Genomic DNA, 5572 nt, shown 5'->3' on the forward strand with positions numbered 1-5572 from the left:
TGTTTTACTTTGAACAATTAATATGTTGAAATTTATATAAATTCTGTTTCAAACTTTAGCTCTATTTTTGTCCGAAAGCAGATTATATATATGTGTGTGTGTGTGTGTGTGTGTTAGAGAGAATATTTATGAATCACATCTCCCTTCCATTATCCACAAGGAAACCCTCCTATATATGCTTCATTTCTTTCAAGTTCATGCCTCTTTTTTCGGTGTTACTGTCTGTGTGTGTGTGTGTACTTCAGCCTAACCCACACAACCCATTCAATGTTACTTGCATATTTGTTTGCAGGTATTGGGTATCCAAGTGGCATGCTCTTCCCAGGGGGAATACTATTTACCCCATTTTCAACATTCTTTAGTTGCCCATAGTATTTTTGTGTAGAATTGAGGCCTCATGGTCTTTTACCTGTTGTTGTCCTTGTTCAACTTGTGTTTCAGTAGTCAAGTTAATGAGACTTTGTGAATGTAGCTTCTGACATTCCTGAGAGATTCTCATAGAAAACTCCCTGGTTTTTATACTCTTTCTGCTCCCTCTTCTGTAATTACCCTTGAGCCTTAGATGCGGGGCTGTTTTATAGATGGGTTTGGGTTCTACAACTCTCCATTTGGACTAGTTGAGGCTTTCTCTAGTGACTACTACTGTCTATTACAAAGAGAAGGTGAAACGTGAGGAGTAGACCTATTTGTGGATGTAAGGATAAACATTTTGCATGTGATTAGTTATTATGCTGATTTAGTAAGCTGGCAGTGGCAATTTCTCCTCCAAGATCCATGACTTGGCTAGCTCTGGATAACTGGCTAGGTTTCCCTCTTGTTGGTCAGGTCATAAGTATAATTTGAGAGCTGTTAATTACTGGTAAGGTATGAGTGCCACTACTGCACCCTTGGACGTAGTTTGCCATGTTGCCTGCTGTGATACATTGTAATCATACCTAGGCAGGACTATTGGTTGCTTGCCTCCTTTGGCAACGGTCATGATAACAGGAGGTACTATTACTCAGGGAGGAAGCATCCATGCGAGCTCCAGCTCAAGAGATTCTAGAACCAGTGTTTGAAGTGCATGAGCCTTTGGTAAGAGAGATTTTAATTTCAAGTGCTATTTTACTGAAGAAGCCCAGGCTTGCAGCCTCAGACTTCATATATAGCCAAGACTCTCCTGAACTACTGATTCTCTTGCCTCCATCTCCCAAGTGCTATGATTATAGGATTATGAAACCATGCCCAACTTTTCCTTCACATTTCATGAGTATGTAGGCATCACAATGAATTGCTGTTGTTTTCATCTGTGACGCCACTATCCTTGAAACCAATACTCTGGACAAGGCCAAGATTCTAGTATTTTAAGAAAGTTCTCTAGCAAAAGATTTGTGCTACATATGCTTGGTAATTTTAACATTGTCATCAAACATGACTTGTCAATAGTTTAAAATGTTAGTTTTCCTACTTTTTGTCTCATTCTTTATATAGATATAGATATTTTCTTCCTTTACATTTCAAATGTTATCTCGAAAGTTGCCTATACCCTCCCCCTGCCCTGCTCCCCAACCTACCCACTCCTGCTTCCTGGCCCTAGCACTCCCCTGTACTGGGGCATATAATCTTGGTAAGACCAACAGCCTCTCCTCCAACTGATGGCTGTCCCTGAAGCCTTCTTGCCTCCTCTAGCAACCTCAGTCTCTTGGTGTCTGCGCAAAGGACAGCTTGCAAGGCTGGTGTTTAATCACCCACAAACTCCTGCTAGCACAGCAGCACATCACTGTAAGGGGGATGCTCAGGGAATCATTGGCAATTTGCTTCAGAAGTACGGTTTTTACCTTTGCCATTGGGTCCCACCAGCCCATAGCAGTGGCCGGTCAGTATGTACAGGTCAGCATTGACGAACAGCTCCTTGCCCTGGGCAGAGAAGCTGAACTTTTCCAACATGATGTCAGATGCATTTTCTTTTAATTTTTCCCATATTTTTTATTAGATATTTTTTATATACATTTCAAATTTCAAATGCTATCCCGAAATTTCCCTATACCCTTCCCCCGCCCTGCTCCCCTACCCACCCACTCCTGCTTCTTGGCCCTGGCATTCCCATGTACGGGGGCATATAAAGTTTGCAATACCAAGGGACCTCTCTTCTCAGTGATGGCCGACTAGGCCATCTTCTGATACATATGCAGCTACAGACAGGAGGAGCTCTAGGGGTACTGGTTAGTTCATATTGTTGTTCTACCTATAGGGTTGCAGAACCCTTCAGCTCCCTGGGTGCTTTCTCTAACTTCTCCATTAGGGGCCCTGGGTTCCACCTTATAGATAACTGTGAGCATCCAGTTCTGTATTTGCCAGGCACTGGCATAGCCTCCTACGAGACAGCTATACCTGGGTCCCATCAGCAAAATCTTGCTGGCATATGCAATAGTGTCTGGTTTTGGTGGCTGATTATGGGATGGATCCCGGTGGGAAGACACCCCTGCCTAGGACACAGGCAGATTTAGTTGTTTTCTGCAGCAATAGCTGCTTTTAATGACTCCACTGTCGTTCATAATCCACCAGTTTCATTGGCTTTTTCTTTTCCCTTTTTGCTAACATTGGCATAGGGATCATTTGCTTCAACTCCCCTTCTTTCTCTTCTTTCTCCTCCCCTGATCCCTGCTGTGCCTCCTTTTTGTCTTTGTCCTTCCCTTGCTGAGGAGGCTCCTTTTCTTTAGCTGTATCCTCCTAATCTTCCCCTTCACTGTCTGCAGCAGCAGGTTTACTCTTGGCTTTTTCTTTTGATTTCTCCTCCTTTCCCCTTTTTACTCCTGAGCCATGGCTCTTCAGTCATGGCTTTATTGATATGAATCATCTGTGGCTTGGCAGGCTTGAGAACAAGATTGAATTCTTCCTCTTCCTCCTCACTCTCATCCTGAATCAGGGCTTCAAAAACATTTTCAACCTTGGCCCTCTTCCATCCTCTGGGTATGGGGGCAGGTACATCATCTTCTTCATCACTGGCTGGCACAGACAGCTGCTTAAGTCACTCCCTGAACACTCTCTCAACACTATCATAGTCCAGATCCTTAGTCCCACAGCCTTTCCTGGTGTCTACCTTTTTCTTTTGTTGCTGCTCCTTCTCCTGCAATTTTTCCTCTTCCCCAGCTTGTTTGTCCTCTACTGCCAGCTCCTCAAAGAACATCTTTTTGGTCTTCTTGTCCTTTTTGCCTTTGTTCATTACTTTGTCCGCAGGCTTGTGTTCTCCCTGTCCCTGATCCACTCAGGCAGCTGCTGCTTGCGACCCTTTGGCATCATGGTAGCAGTTATAAGTACTCTAGATATTTTCAATGAAAGGAAATATTTCGTGTTTGTCTTTCTGACTTTGACATACCTTTTAAGATTTTCATCTGTCAGTGCACTTCATAGGGTTTTGTTGTTGTTGTTGTTGCTGATGCAGCTTTCTGTTGTTCCTTGTAACAGAGAGGAATCACCCTAGAAACCCATACACTAAGTTATCAACTTATCACTGAGCTAAGAAGTTCTCTAAGGAACTTTCAAGCATGAACATCAGAGCCAGAAACAGTAGCGTTTGCCTGTAATGTAGTGTAGGATATCTGCAAATTTGATGCCAAATTGGGCTACCTAATGAGAGTCATCTCAACTAAATAAATAACCCACAAAAATAAAATGTAAATCTCAGAGCTGTGATGGAAAGGAGGGCCAGGTCCTGTCAAGAATTAACATGAAAATACTGAAGTCAAACTTAAAGAAACATCTGTACTCTTCAACAGAGGCTATGTCCTGTTGTCTATCAAGTTGAAGATAGGTACAGTATTGGGTTGTAGACTGAGGGAAAATGCCTTACTTTACTGCATTATCAGTGTACAAACTGAATAAGACAAACAGATCAGTTGGATGCCAGAACGATGCTTACCCTGAAACCTGCAGGAGAATTTTCCTAAAAGACAAAATAATATCTCCTGGTGCAGTGGCTCATATGACCTCATTGTTCTATCAAAAGTATCTGAATCACGTGCTCTCATCTTTTTTTAACTTAAAACATTCTATAGTTCTATTTACTCTTTGAGAATTTCATATGGGTATACAATTTCTTTTGATCATATGGGTATACAATTTATTTTGATCAAATCCACTTTCACTCTCCAATTTCCCCAGACCCTTCCCAACATCTTCCCCTCTGAAGTTCAAATCTTTCTGGTTTGCTTTCTTTATAGACAGTGCCTCACTATGTATGCAGTTTTCTTGCCCTGAGATTTCTATTGCTAGGGTGTCAAGACATGTGCCATTATGCTTAATCCAACTTTGTTTCTTGATCTGTAAAATAGCACTTTCCTAAAAGGGCTTTCCATCATGTGCTTAGAACAGTGCCTACAACACAGATCATGCTGTAGAAGTGGTCGTTGTCCAGCTGGCTTCCATGCCACATGGTATTCACAGTGTAGAGACAGAGGGAGATCTGAAGTTCAAGTTTATTTTTGCCACACAGTGTGAGATTGAAGGTAGACAAACAAAAAGAAGAAGAAGAAGAAGAAGAAGAAGAAGAAGAAGAAGAAGAAGAAGAAGAAGAAGAAGAAGAAGAAGAAGAAGAGGGGGAGGAGGAGGGGGAGGGGGAGGAAGAAGAGGGAGAGGGGGAGGGGGAGGAAGAAGAGGGAGAGGGGGAGGGGGAGGAAGAAGAGGAGGAGGAAAAATTTCAGCTGTTTTAAACTGAATGTGCTTTCACAAGTGCTTTATAACTCATGGCTCCAGTCAGGTGGGAGGGTAAAGGCACTAACAGGGGAATCAGCATGGAGTCAACTTCAGTGGAGAATGAAGCTCCTGCATGTGTGTGTGGGACAAATAGTCCTAACCTTCTATACTGAGCAGTTTGCTATGCCCTGGTTTTTTTGTTTCTTTGTTTGTTTTATGGTTTTGTTTTTGTTTTTTTGATATAGGGTCCCATTATATGGTCCTGTTTGACCTAACATTTGCTATGTAGACCAGGGCAGGCCACTCTAAACCTTCCAGAGATTAGCCAGCCTCTCCCTCCAGAGTGCTGGGATTAAAGGTGTGCATTACCACACTGGGTTATGTTTTTATTTCCCCATTTTTATTTTTTATTGAATATTTTATTTATTTACATTTCAAATGTTATCCTCATTGCTGGTTTTTCCTCAAAACAAAACAAAACAAAACAAAACAACAACAACAAAAAACAAAAAAAAAACACAAAACAACACTCTCCTCCATCCCCTACTCCCTCCCACTGTTTGCCAACTCACCCACTTCCTGTTTCCTAGCCCTGGCATTCCCCCACACTGTGGCATAGGGCCTTCACAGGACCAAGGTCATCTTCTCCAGTTGATATCCAACTAGGTCATCCTTTGCTACATATGCAGCTGCAGCCATGAGTCCCACCATGTGTACTCTTTGGTTGGTGGTTAAGTCCCTGGGAGCTCTGGGGTTACTGGTTAGTTAGTATTGTTGTTCCTCCTTTTGGGCTGCTAATCCTTTCAGTTCCTTGGGGCTTTTCCCTACCTACTTCATTGGGGACCCTATGCCCAGTCTCGTGGATGGCTGAGAGCATCCACCTCTGTATGTGTCAGGCATT

Source organism: Mus caroli, unplaced genomic scaffold, assembly GCF_978045245.1.
Source record: "Mus caroli unplaced genomic scaffold, Mus_caroli_1 scaffold_5, whole genome shotgun sequence".
In the NCBI taxonomy this organism is placed as follows: domain Eukaryota; kingdom Metazoa; phylum Chordata; class Mammalia; order Rodentia; family Muridae; genus Mus; species Mus caroli.